At 42.3% G+C, this 11,587-nt stretch overlaps 1 protein-coding gene across 1 annotated transcript in view; it reads left to right on the top strand.

Annotated features, from left to right (window-relative positions):
• Nucleotides 1-6,327: 6,327 nt before the first annotated feature.
• LOC147698901 (apovitellenin-1-like) overlaps nucleotides 6,328-11,587 on the top strand; it is a 38,399-nt gene continuing 33,139 nt past the window's right edge. Inside the window, exon 1 of the mRNA XM_086935523.1 lies at nucleotides 6,328-6,364. The gene's annotated coding sequence lies outside the window, so the exon portion shown is untranslated. The remainder of the gene's footprint in view (nucleotides 6,365-11,587) is intronic.

Below are 11,587 nucleotides of genomic sequence, written 5' to 3'. Positions count from 1 at the left end.
AGGTTTCTCTAGAGGAGTTAGAGGAATTTTTTATTCTTTCATCGAAGAACTGCCTCTTAGTATTACGCAGGACCGTTTTTAATGTTCTCATGGCGGTGCGATATTCATCTTTTCTGGATCTCGTCCCGTCTTTCCTCCAGGAGCGCTCCAGTTTTTTACATCCTTTCCTTCATAATTTTAGCTCGGGTGTGTATGAAGGGGCGGAGTCAGCTCTCTTCTCCTTTTTCTGAGTGCTTCTCTTGGGGAGAATAGAGTTGAGTGATTGGGTGAGCCAGTTTTCAAGGTTCGTATCTGCACTCACCGGGTCAAGAGCAGGGGGGTAGGACTGTTCTAGTATGGAGGTCCATTCATCAACAGAGAGTTTGGACCAGGCTCTGTCCATGACATGCGTCTTGGGGGGTTGAGGTGGCAAGGCTCTGATTTGCCAGAAGAGAGGGACCAAAAAGTGGTCAGTCCATGGGAGAGGGTGGGGAGGTGTGGTTTTCAGCGCGTGGATGTTAGTGAAAATCAGGTCAAGTAAATGACCTTCGTTGTGTGTCGCCTCGGAATTGACCAGTTTCAGTTCATAGGAAGTAAGGTTGAAGAGGAGATCGGACGCCACAGGGTCCTGGGGGTCGTTGAAATGAGGATTGAGATCTCCCAGAATCGTGAAGTTGAGGGTGGTGGCTGCTAGTGTAGTAACGGTTTCTATCAGGGCACTAGTGAATCGATTAGGGCATCCCGGTGGGCGGTATACGAGTAGGCCGGAGAGGGAGACTGTGGCTCTGTCAGCGAAAACTTCTTTTGGGGGGTTAGTCACTAAAGGCACAAGCCAACTTTATTTTCACACATGTTCCACATTTAAATATCAGCCTTTCTACCTTGTGGACGACAAAGTATACTTTGGGGTGATTTATGAAATTTTAAAAGCAAGGTTTCTCACCTTTCAAAAATGTTTATTTGACAGGTTTGACAGCAGGTTTTTAGGTGGTTCCAGTCAGGCTGCACATAGTAGGCCTGAAGCCATGTTTTACAGACCCACACAATAGGTGTTGCAGTCCACATGCGGCAGTTAACTTCTAGGCCCTATATATATTTTTCTCACAATATGTTAGGGCCCTATAGGTAGGTTAAATATGTCAATGATGTGTAAACCAATTTAACTATGTTTAAAGCATGAGCACAAACACCTTTCTTCTGTTTTGGGATAAAGTACACAGAGTTCATATACTAGCAAAAAAGGGTAAAAAAAAGCTAAACATGTGGGGTGACCTTGCATAAAAAGTAGATTTGCTATAGTGATGTAATGCTGCAGTTGAGCGGCCAGGTGCAAGCAATAGGATTAGGCAGCCAGTGGTATGACACCTCTGATACCACTAAAGATCCTCTAAAGTGATCCAGTGGAGTTCAGAAAGTACTTTGACATTGGACGGTTTGGCATGGGCGATAGCTGTGACGTGAACACCTACATCCATTTTGCAACCATGTCCAGTATCAGGAGGGAAGCAGCATTTTAACACTATCTTTTCTTCAGCCATACAAGAGAGAACAATCCTTTGCTTTTTCATCCTCTCTCCTCCTTAAGTAATTCTTCCTCAGGATGAGGGCCATTGACACAAACATATTTTCGAACATTGTGAGATTAGTGGTGCATCTGTGGCTTGCTTATTATGAATTTAAGCTGTGTGTACCTGGTTGTTGGTCAGATGACTCTCAGTTGGCAATGGTTGTGGTTAAAGTGCATTTTCTTTCCCTCCCCATTCATTAACAGGCATGTTTTACTCAATGTATTTCTCAGTGTTTTTCAGTTGGATATCTGTGCTTATGTTATGTGTGAAATGTCTCCTATGTCAATGTGTTCCATTTTTTCTTTTTTCCCATGTGTGAACATTTTGACATTGTGATTACTATTTATGTATGTAGACAGTTTTTTGCATTTTCCTCTTTCCTTTATTCCTTTGTCCTGGTATTGTCATTCCCTGCCTTCACTGACTTCTGTGATATTTTATTGAAGTTCATCTTTAATGTTGGGCTACAACAGATATTTTGCCTGTGCTATGAATTGAGTAGCTGTGGGTGAAATGTTTGTGATTTGTGTAAAACCGGCAAAATACCTACATTTGTTTGGGTATATCCTTATGCTCATACCTAGATTTCAACAGGCCCCTCCCATTTGGAAGAGTTATTCCCCATTTCTGAGACACTCTACCTGACCACACCAACAGTGACTCTTAAGTACCAGGTTTTTGTGCGCTGCATGATCTGGATTTGTAAGGAATTATTCTGCACATTAGAGATAGGAGTGACATGACTGTACAATTCCAACTGGATCTTTGTGAATTACCATTAATCATAACATTAGCTAGTACTGCTGTATTACTATTCCTCATGGTTGGAAACAATTTGGACCCTGAGCCCAGGTACACTAACCTATTGTGTTCATCAACACCTAGGAAACAACTTCCCACTTGACTCTACTGATCTGGCTTCTCTTCTGAGTCCTCGTAAATAAGACATGAATTAAGGCCTTTGCTCTTTGGAAGGTCTGTCTCAAACACAGCAATTATATGCTAGGAAGGTCATAGGCTCCACACACTACTCACACAGGCTAGTTGGACACACAGGTGGCCTTCAGACTGAAGAGATTAGTGTCAAGTAGCCCTTTCCAAGTTACAAAGGTCTTTCCACCCACTGCACCTTTCAAGCAGTAAATTGAGGGAAATTTGGGCCTGACAATACTGCAGCAGCTCCATTCCTATTGCAGATAATACGAGAAGGAACCCCGGGCCATTCATCCCCTCCTTTAGGGTGACCCAATATGAGTGGCTGAGAAGCAAGATAATTTCCCACCAGTGGGTTTTTATCCTTATTCAGGGAGCATCTCTGTCCTTTCTGTGATGTAACTGTGCGAAATGATAATGAACCAATGAAGGCTTAATACTCAGACAAATCTCCATTTGGTGGCTCAGTTCTTTATCATGTACTAGCAGCCCGCCCCGGCGTTGCCCGGGGCAGGAGGGGGCTAGCGGCAGCATTTTAGGCTTCTGTGCACTCCCGCCCGGGCCCCCGCCCGCCCCGACATTGCCTAGACCGCCTCCCGCCCGCCTCCCGCCTCTGCCTTACCTGAGCCGCGCTCCGGATTTCAGCGCCACTCCCGGGCCCCCGCCCGCCCGACATTGCCCAGATCGCCTCCCGCCTCCCGCCCGCCTCCTGCCTCCCACCTCGCCTGAGCCTTACCTGAGCCGCCGCTCCTCCCCGCGCTCCGGACTTCACCGCCACTCCTTGCTGCTCGTCACCGCTCCTTCACCGCCACTCCTCGCCGCTCGTCACCGCTCCTCCCCACCTGTCGTCATCACGCACGTCTAGGTCGCGGTCAGTGCTACGTCGCGGCCGGCGCTAGTTTTAGGGGACTACTTTGTTTTTCAATTTAAATTTTTTAATTTACGTTGTATTTTTATTTTATGTCGCCTATGTCCATCTACACACCCTGAGGATTCCAACAATGTATTGGGTGTGTGGATTGGCGCTGTGGTTCCCGAGTTTACCTTGCCAAAAGGTTTCTGTTCTCTCTTTATATTAGTAGTATAGATACCACGCATACATTTACAACGAAATTCATTGTAAATGCATGAATGGTAAAAGCATGTTTTTTTTTTAAATGTTTGGATAAGGTAAGTATGGGTATAGGGGTATATGTTTTGGGGTACTGAGGTATATGTTTTGGGGTGTTTGGGTATTTTAAGGGTTCAGATATAGTTTTGGGTTATGGGGTACATGGGTAGGTTTAGGGTTTAGGGATAGGTATGGGTTTTGGAGTACAGGGGTATTTTTAGGGTTCAGGGCTAGGTTTGGGTTTTGGGGTATAGGGGTATTTTTAGGGTTCAGGGGTAGGTTAGGGGTTTGGGGTACAGGGGTATTTTAAGGGTTCAGGGGTAGGTTTGGGTTTTAGCCTACAGGGGTATTTTTAGGGTGCAGGGCTAGGTTTGGGTTTTGGGGTACAGGGGTATTTTAGGTTTCAGGGGTAGGTTTGGGTTTTGGGGTACGGGGTTATTTTTAGGGTTCAGGGCTAGGTTTGGGTTTTGGGATACAGGGGTATTTTTAGGGTTCAGGGGTAGGTTTGGGTTTTGGGGTACAGGGGTATTTTAAGGGTTCAGGGCTAGGTTTGGGTTTTGGGGTACAGGGGTATTTTAGGGTTCAGGGGTAGGTTTGGGTTTTGGGGTACAGTGGTATTTTTAGGGTTCAGGGCTAAGTTTGAGTTTTGGGGTACCGGGGTATTTTTAGGGTTCAGGGGTAGGTTTGGGTTTTGAGGTACAGGGGTATTTATAGGGTTCAGGGCTAGGTTTCGGTTTTGGGGTACAGGGGTATTTTTAGGGTTTAGGGATAGGTTTGGGTTTTGGGGTACAGGGGTATTTTCGGGGTTCAGGGGTAGTTTTGGGTTTGGGGTACAGGGGTATTTTTAGGGTTTAGGGATAGGTTTGGGTTTTTGGGTACAGGGGTATTTTGGGGTACAGGGGTAGGTTTGGGTTTTGGGGTACATGGGTATTTTAAGGGTTCAGGGCTAGGTTTGGGTTTTGGGGTACAGGGGTATTTTTAGGGTTCAGGGCTAGGTTTGGGTTATGGGGTACAGGGGTATTTTTAGGGTCCAGGAATAGGTTTGGGTTTTGGGGTACAGTAGTATTTTTAGGGTTCAGGGCTAGGGTTGGGTTTTGGGGTACAGGGGTATTTTTAGGGTTCAGGAATAGGTTTGGGGGTACAGTGGTATTTTTACGGTTCAGGGCTAGGTTTGGGTTTTGGGGTACCAGGTTATTTTTAGGGTTCAGGGGTAGGTTTGGGTTTTGAGGTACAGGGGTATTTATAGGGTTCAGGGCTAGGTTTGGGTTTTGGGGTACAAGGGTATTTTTAGGGTTTAGGGATAGGTTTGGGTTTTGGGGTACAGGGTATATTTACAGGGTTAAGATGGGTTAGTGTTTAAGCGTGTTGGGGTATTTTAAGGAGTAAGGGTGGGTTATGATTATGTGGTGCAGGGGTATTTAAAGGGAGCAGGGTCGGATTAGCACACAATAAAAGACATGGCATGAAGGGCGGAACGTACCACACGCCCCCAGCGTTTGTCACGCCCCCAGCACACGCCCACAGCACAACGCAGACACGCCCACAAGGGACTACTTTGCTGGCTCGGTTCTTTTACCTTTTAAATGTATATGGTGGGCGTCTGCATAGCCTATGTCCTTCTGCTGCAACTGCCCTTTTCAACGCTGTATTGGGTGTTGTGATTGGTGCTGTACTTTTTGAGTTTACCCGCCTCAAAGGTTTAGGCTGTCTCTTTATATTATTAGTATGGATTCTCCTTTGATATTCCTAAACATTGATTTTATTAAACATTGATGGATTTCCACCCATGTGCAAGATCTTGATTGCACTTTGACATGTATAATGTAATTCAGGACTTCTGGACTAACCACACAAGGGAAAAATATTTAGCATTCAGCCCAGCCCAGGAAGGAGTCTGAACTGCTGGGCTGTAGATTCACTCTACTCAAGAGGCCATTTGATCTCTAGTAGAGCTCTCAGGAGGTATCCCCACAGTGTGCTTGTATGTCTCCTGTATAGCTTCCTCAGATTGTAAAGAATAGAGGTGCTATTTTGGTCATCCTTCCTAGATTTTCATAGTGGTAGGAGCATTTCAGATTAATGACTGATGCAAGGTCCTATGTTGCCACCATCAGGTGCTGCAGGCAAGTCCATTCATCCCGCACATGTACCAATCCTTAGCATGGCATCGATGAGAATAGCCATTTGGATGTAAACTGTGAATACTGCTTGCAGTGTTTACAGCCATAGTGATCCTGTTGCAGCTCCCTTTACTGTTGGTGAGTCTGCATAAGAGTCTAAAATGTTGGCAGAAACTGCTAATCCACTTTTATTCCTTGATGTGAGCTGGAGCAGTAAGTAGAAGCAATACACCATCCTATTAACTCATCTAAAATTCAGAGCACTGTTAGGAAGACCTGGCCCACTCTGTTACCAGAAAATACAGTGTGCACCTCAGTCAACATTGTTCCCTGATAAGAGGTACCCTCAGATTATACTGATACATGCATCAGGCGTAAGTCATCAAGGGATCAATTTCAATAAAAAAACAAAGTGGGTCCTATGTGACTGGGTTTTTGACAATTGTGTGACTCTCACAATGTCTGAACCATAATAGAACAGATCTCTGAGTCAGTTGGGTCAGACAAACATCATACCTCCAGTGTTAAAGAATTAAACATAAAGACATTTCTCAAAGTACAATTTGTTCTCCAAACGTGACCTCTGGCTTCAGTTTTCTATCTATTTCTTCTCTGTTTCTGCAGACGCGCAGCAGCCAGGCTCCTGTGAACAGGTAAGTAAAAAATGACCGTAAATTAGCTTTATAATTGGTAGCTGTAACTAGATCAAAGGCAACACTTGCTACAAATGACTTGTAATGTAGCCAGGGACTTCTCATGAAGATATGTTATGTTTTTATAAGTTTATGATTTAAAAAAAAATAATAGTATATCTCATTTAAATGCATATTCGACTACCTATTTATACAGTTTGTGTATACTATACTGGACGGTCCTATGAGAATTGCAATGGTTCTAAACCATACAAAAAAACAAGTTTCAAGGAACAAAAATTCCCATATTGAGAAAACGGATAAAACCACTGATACTAGTGCTGACACATGCACAGTTAAAAGATTACCCCCTCCCCCCCCTAATGACAGACAACAGCAAGGGTTGGCAAGCTTGTAACAATATGATACAAGGAAAGACCAATGCAAAGGTAACGTTTAATGACAGATGTAAATATATCATCTTCTCTGGCCCAACTAGGTTTACCAATTGAAGCAATCTAAACAATTTGTCCATAAGTGATTAAAGAATGGTTTGCATTATTTTAGCTCGTATGAGATACTTTCTAATGAGGCTGTACATTAGCATTATTGATTCTTTAATCCTTGCCTTCGACTCTACCATTTACATTATAGTTCCATTTGAAATCATCATCCCTTTTACAGCCTAAATGAATTTAAAAAAGCTTGAATGTTTGATTTTTTAGCTACCGTTCGTGGACTGCAGCATTGGATGGCATAATGTTAGCATGCTCATATTCACTACTCTCTCCCTCAACCAATCCAAAAGGACACTACACAAAACTGGACTTTCTTGGGTTGATTACTAGCCCATTTAAAATTGTGGAAATTTGATTCTGTACCTAGTTTAAGCAATATCGTTGTCTTTGGTTATTCTCAACTCATATATATATATATACATACATATTTATTTTTCAATTGTTTATATATGTGTGTATGAATATATATATATTATATATATTTATACACACACACACATATATAAACAACAAAAAATAATTATATATTATTAAAATAAGTAAGAAATGTTAACATTAACAAACCTATACATTAAAGAAAAATACACAATAATAAAAAATAATGACGAAAGTATCAAAAGTAATGTACTTTAAAGGAGCCATGTTTAGTCATTTAATTCTGATTTTATCAAATGTAGGAAAACTGTTAGCGTTTGGAAGAGTTAGATTTTGTATTCCCTCTCTAAAGAAACAAAAGGAGGGAAAGCGGTGGACTTTGGAGGGGTTAGAGTCACTATTCATACTCCAATTTAAGCATAATTGGGGAAAACGCTGGGCTTTTAACAGGTTAGATTTTCTATTGGAACACCAACGTAAGGAACAGTAGAGAAAATGTTGAACTTTGAAGGGGTCACATTAACTATTACCACTTCAATCTAAGAAAAATAGTTGCGAAGTGTTGGACGTTGGCGAGGTTACATTCACTATTCTCACTCCAATGCAACAGCAATCAGGGAAGTCATATTACATATGTCATTCTAAAGCCCTATACTTTTTCAACAAACATTTAAATGACTAACAAAATAAAATAATTAAAGCATTTTCAAATTAAGAAAATAGTCTATAAATAATGAAATGAGGTAAGAAAAACAATAAATAATACAAGAATAATGTAACAAATAAAACAAATGTAAAAATAATATGTCCCTTACTGCTACTCACACCCCTCCAAAAATATAGCACATCTTAATTAAAACAATAATAGCAACATAATAGTTACGTAAAACTAATAGGATTAAAACCAAAGGTAAATAAACATTTTTTTACAAATGCTATTAATAAATATACCAATTAATCAGCAGAAAAATGACATAACCAATAATCAATTAAAATATTTGACATATCTAATGAACAATTCCCCTACAAACCCATCAGCCCATAGCTACATTTTAAATGACTAATTCAGCTATAAAAAAAATCCAAATATGCAATAAAAATACTAAACACAGTTAAATAATATGACAATTAATCAATTTGCATAATAAATCACCAATTTTATATTTAATTTACGTACAACCTAAACTGCAAAATAAAAACAATTATTCATAATTTAAATAACTTTACACCCTATCTCACTACAAACCGAGCATCCTGCTACTGAATTATAACTTTCTAATTAAATATAAAAAATGTATATTTGAAAATTACAAGCTATGCTTAAAAAAGAAAACAATTACAATAAGAATAACACCTAAAATTAATATATTAGCTAATATATTACATGAATTACATTTTTACAACAACTATTTTAATGTAAATAATATTATACAACATTTTTAAAACAATAATAGATACCAAAAACATTATTCATAACTTCTATATTTAGAGACTCAATTTTTTTTAGTGACAATATTTTTGACACGATATTCATGAAATAACATTTTTTGTATTCAATATTTGTGTCATTCATTTAAGCATCAATTCAATGAATATAGTTATGGAAGCACTTCCTCTTGCCCCTAACCGTCACTGAAACATATGTCCTCCAATAAAGGCTACCCTAAACCGTTAACGAAGACTCTTAACTGGACTTTCTCCTGCTGCTGCGTCCCCAAATCACTCAAAGATCACTGGGCTCATTTAATGAAGATAATGAATTGACTATACATTCGATCCCCACAACTCCAAGACGCAGACCAATCAAATATTACACTAAATCAGTGTGCTTAAATATCCTTTCCCGAAAATCACTATTCTATCAAACCGGGCTACTAGATTTGTTGTGCTACACCCTTTAAAAACATCAATCTCTAACATCACCTCCACCTTCTTTTATTGTACTCACTGAAACATGGTTTAGTCCTGCTTCACAACTTCGAATGGATATTTTACTTCCATAGGATACACAGTTCGCCATCAGGACAGTAAATATAGCAGGTGACTATATCCGAAGATCTACTTTGATCTAAATTGCAGACATCCACAACAGCTTCGACAACCAACCCGGAGACCAACCCACCCAACCATCTGCTGAACCTCCACCCCCCTTGAACATCCTTAATGACTGGAACCCAATCTCCACTGAGGACACCATCCGCCTGATGAACTCCATCCACTCAGGATCCCCCACAGACCCATGCCCTCACCACATCTTCAACAAAGCAGACTCCATCATAGCACCGCACCTCCGAGACGTCATCAACTGCTCCTTCAACTCTGCCACCTTCCCGGAAAGCGGGAAACACGCTGAACTCAGCGCCCTTCTGAAAAAACCCACAGCGGACCCCACCGAACTCAAAAATTACCGCCCCATCTCGCTCCTTCCATTCCCGGCCAAAGTCATCGAGAAAGCTGTCAACAACCAGCTCGCCGCCTTCCTCGAATACAACAAATCCCTCGACTCCTCACAGTCCGGCTTCCGAGCAAAACACAGCACTGAGACCGTCCTCATCGCAGCAACAGACGACATTCGAACTCTACTGGACAAGGGAGACACAGTCGCCCTCATCCTCCTCGACCTCTCCGCAGCCTTCGACACAGTCTGCCATAGCACACTTCTACAGCGCCTCAGAAACATCGGAATCCAAGGAAAAGCACTAGAATGGATCACCTCGTTCCTCACCGGAAGAACCCAGAGAGTCCGCCTTCCACCATTCAAGTCAGAGGCCACTGAAGTCATCTGCGGTGTACCACAAGGATCCTCAATCAGCCCCACCCTCTCCAACGTATACATGAGCCCCCTCGCGGCCATCGCCCGCCAACACAACCTCAACATCATCTCCTACGCGGATGACACTCAACTGATCCTATCACTCACCAATGACCCTAGCACCGCCAAAACTAACCTACACGAAGGAATGAAAGAAGTTGCCGAATGGATGAAACACAGCCGTCTGAAACTGAACTCAGATAAAACAGAAGTCCTCATCTTAGGTACATCCCCCTCCGCATGGGACGACTCTTGGTGGCCAGAAGCCCTTGGAAAAGCACCCATCCCGACAGACCACGCACGGAACCTAGGCGTCATCCTGGATTCCTCACTTTCAATGAACAGACAAGTCAACGCCGTCTCCTCATCCTGCTTCAACATTCTGCGCATGCTCAAAAAAACATTTCGTTGGATCCCCACCGAAACTAGGAAAACGGTCACCCACGCTCTGGTCACGAGCCGTCTGGACTATGGAAACACCCTCTACGCCGGTACTACCGCTAAACTCCAGAAAAAACTCCAACGAATCCAAAACGCCTCAGCCAGGATCATATTAGACATCCCGCGTAAAGAACACATCTCTGGTCACCTGAAAAACCTCCACTGGCTTCCCGTCAATGAAAGGATCACTTTCCGGCTCCTAACCCACGCACACAAAGCACTCTACGAAATCGGACCAGAATGCCTCAACACACGACTGTCCTTCTACACCCCCTCCCGTCAACTACGATCTTCCAACCAAGCCCTCGCCACTGTACCTCGCATCAACAAAACCACCATGGGAGGTAGATCCTTCTCCTACCTGGCAGCTAAAACCTGGAACTCACTTCCCACTTACCTTCGCCTTACCCAGAACCACCTAGCATTCAGAAAGCAACTTAAAACGTGGATATTTGACAAGTAATCCCCCACCCCTCCCTAAGCGCCTTGAGACCCTCTGGGTATGTAGTGCGCTATATAAATTCTCTGACTTGACTTGACTTGACTTGACTTGGGGTCAGATTACAAATGACCAGGTGTTTCCCCACCCAGATTCCCTGGGTGCAGGTATACCAGGCACTGTTTTACCAACTAGAAAATTCGGGCAGTTAAATCACATGTGGTTTGGCAGCATTCGCAGTCTGGCCTGCAACCTCCCACTGAGTCCCTCTTGTGGCATGGGGAGCATAGAATGTCCCCATACCAGGCCACAGCATGTACATGGCAAATGAGAGTGTTAATTGACAAAAAAATGGGAATTCTGTGTAGAAAAAATCGGAGTGCATGGTTTTTCTTGATTCTGAGGGGATGAAGTTTTAATAGCCAGATTTAAACGTGAGCATAATGTTAGGAAATAATATTTCCAGGTATTTTGCACCTAAATCTGCTCCATAAACTCTATCCCCTCTACATTGATCACAGCTCATAATATAGCAATCTTTGAATGACTAACTGCATTTGTAGAAGAATAAACATGACAATCCTCACGGGAAAAAGAGATACAAGTAGTCTGACAACTTGATGTCTCTCCTATTTCAAAATGGCTTCATCAAATGTAAC

This window comes from Lissotriton vulgaris, chromosome 8 (genome assembly GCF_964263255.1).
Source record: "Lissotriton vulgaris chromosome 8, aLisVul1.2, whole genome shotgun sequence".
Lineage (NCBI taxonomy): Eukaryota > Metazoa > Chordata > Amphibia > Caudata > Salamandridae > Lissotriton > Lissotriton vulgaris.
Note: the sequence above shows the minus strand (reverse complement) of the source record. Positions and strands in the feature narration are given on the sequence as shown.